The sequence below is a fragment of the Oratosquilla oratoria genome, chromosome 13, assembly GCF_046742065.1.
Source record: "Oratosquilla oratoria isolate Oo_2021 chromosome 13, ASM4674206v1, whole genome shotgun sequence".
Lineage (NCBI taxonomy): Eukaryota > Metazoa > Arthropoda > Malacostraca > Stomatopoda > Squillidae > Oratosquilla > Oratosquilla oratoria.
Window position 1 is genome coordinate 29564656 of NC_134789.1, and position 2500 is coordinate 29567155.

Sequence of the window (2500 nt, forward strand, 5' to 3'; positions counted from 1 at the left end):
AGAACCAAATTTGTCTTCTGCAAGAAATAACGAGAACGCGCCCCACTCAACACTCCACAAGAGCTCTTTCCATTACAATAAACAAAGCAACTTGTCAGTGAAAAAATGTATATATAGTCCCCTAGTGGAGAGAGAAACTATTCCCTGTAGATATTACAGAACTTGCAAGGAATTTTCCTCCCTTTAAAAAACAAGCTCTACAGAAAATTGAGCCTCATAAGAGGCTAGAAGGATGTGAAAAAATCCTTTCGTCCATGACAACACACTTAAACGTAATTCGCACACACGAAAAGAAAAATACACAAATGACCTATAGCCAAAAACTGAAAACGACACTTACATTTGCCGGTATATCCATGTGTTTGGCGTACAAAAGTGATACAGGTAAACCACCGGGAGGTCTTTGGGTAGGACCAGAAACAAATAAAAACTATAGACTTTTTTTCCGTATCCACGTCTCAGTTTTCTTACAGTTCTTTTCCTTTTTTTTTTCTTTTTCAGAAACTCTGGTCCTTACGTTTTCTAAGACACTCAAATATTGCCAATTACGTAACCACGTGATTACTATTATTATTTTACTAAGCAATTTCTCTGATTACTTTTTCCGTGATTTTTCTTTTTCTTTTTTATATTCCTCAACCACGGCGGTGTCCTCCGAAAGATAAAGATGTCCGACCGACAGAGGTCGGGCGGTTCGAACGATCGAACGGGCGCACGGATGAACGGACAGACAGACAGACGAACTTAGCGTCGCCACGCGTCCCTGTCCAACACCAGCCAAGAAGCGACTGAGGCAGCAGCCGCCGCCGTGCCGTGGCAGAGTCCATTGCGAGACTTCTCTCGCACTCCTCCTCCTCCTCCTCCTCCTCCTCCTCATTCTCCTCCTCCCCTCCTCCTTCTCCTCTTACTCCTCCTCCCCTTCCTCCTCCTCCTCCTCCCTTCCTAGTCATCATTTCCCTCCTACTCATCATTTCTCACCTATTCATTATTTTCCTCCTTCTCTTTCTCTTCCTACACCTCCTCCTTCTTTGCCTCTTCTTCTTCCTCCTCCTATTCCTACTCCTCCCTTTCCTCCTCCTCCTTCCTTTCCTCCTCTTCCTCCTACTTTTTCCTTTAATAACCTCCTTCTTCTTTTCCTCTTCCTCCTTCTCATCGTCGTCATTTTCACCTTTCTCCTCCTTCTACCCTTTCTCCTCTTCAATTTTTATCCTCTTCCCCCTCCCCTCCTCCTCTCCACACTCCATCTCCTCCCCTTCCCCCTTTTCCTCCTACTCCTGCTCCTGTTATTCTTCATCATTATTTATTTGCTTTCCTTCCTCCTCCTCCTTCCTCCTCCTCCTTCCTCCTCCTCCTTCCTCCTCTTTTTCATATTCCTTTTTTTTGTACTACTATTATTGCCTCCTCCTCCTCCTCCCCCCCTCCCCCTCCTCCTTTTCCTCCTCCTCCTCCTTCTCCTCCTCCTCCTCCTCCTCCCCGTTTGAGTTACTGACTACACAAGTTTTGTACAGTTAATATTTTATGTAATGTAGTGACACACCCCACGGATCAGAGTCGTACAACATTCTTTTGTGGTTGGAGACTAATCTCCACTTAAAGAAGAAGAATGCTGATCGCTTTTCACTTGTGCTGCTGCCCTACCTTCCTTCCTTCCTTCCTTCCTCCCTTCCTTCCTCCCTTCCTTCCTCCCTTCCTCCCTCCTGTCCTCCTTTAGCACCTCTGAGACTCTACCTCTTCTGCACGATGCTGTCCACTCCTCCTCCTCCTCTTCCTCCTCCTCCTCCTCCTCTTCCTCCTCTTCCTCCTCCTCCTCCTCCTCCTCCTTTTTTCCATCGCCCCTTTTTTCTTTTACTTTCTTTTCCTCCATTTTCTCTCTTTATCTTTATTTTCTTCTTCCTTTCCCCTTATTTCCATTCTTTTCCATTTTCTATTCCTTCTTTTCTTCCTTTTTCTTTTTGTTCTTTTTCTCCGTCTCCTTCTTTTCATCTTCCATCTCCTTTTCTTATTCATCCTCTTTTATTTTCTTTCTCTTTCTTCTCCTCCTATTCCACCCCCTTCACTTGCTTTTCCTCCTTCTCTTCTTGTTCCTTTTCCTTTCAATCTTCCTATCCTTCATCCTCTTCCCTCGTTCCTACCCTTATTCTTCTCTCTATTTTCTTTTCTTTATCTCCTCTTGTTATTTCTCCTTGTCTTACTCCTCACTCTCCTCCTCCTTTTCTTCTTTGGTTTTCTTTTCCTTCCCTCTCTCCTTCACCCCCCCATTTCCCCTTTCTTCTCTTCTTCCTTTCATTCTCCCATTTCATTATTCTTTTGCGCTTAATCCTCACCTCCTCTCCCTTCTCCTCTTCTTTCTCATGCTCTTCCTCATCTTCCCCGTCTTCCTTCCCTTCCTCTTCTCCCTCCTTCTATTCTTCGTCCTCCTCCTCCTCTCTTCCCTAGTTTATCCCCCTCTCGTCCCTTGGCTGCCACGCACCCTTCCCGCAAACCTGTCTCCATCCAGATT

General features: G+C 45.2%; 1 protein-coding gene across 1 annotated transcript in view; it reads right to left on the bottom strand.

Moving 5' to 3' along the window:
* Positions 1–925, bottom strand: part of LOC143032360 (uncharacterized) — a 164250-nt gene extending 163325 nt beyond the window's left edge. The window contains exon 1 of the mRNA XM_076196979.1: positions 341–925. The gene's annotated coding sequence lies outside the window, so the exon portion shown is untranslated. The remainder of the gene's footprint in view (positions 1–340) is intronic.
* Between the last annotated feature and the right edge of the window lie 1575 nt (positions 926–2500).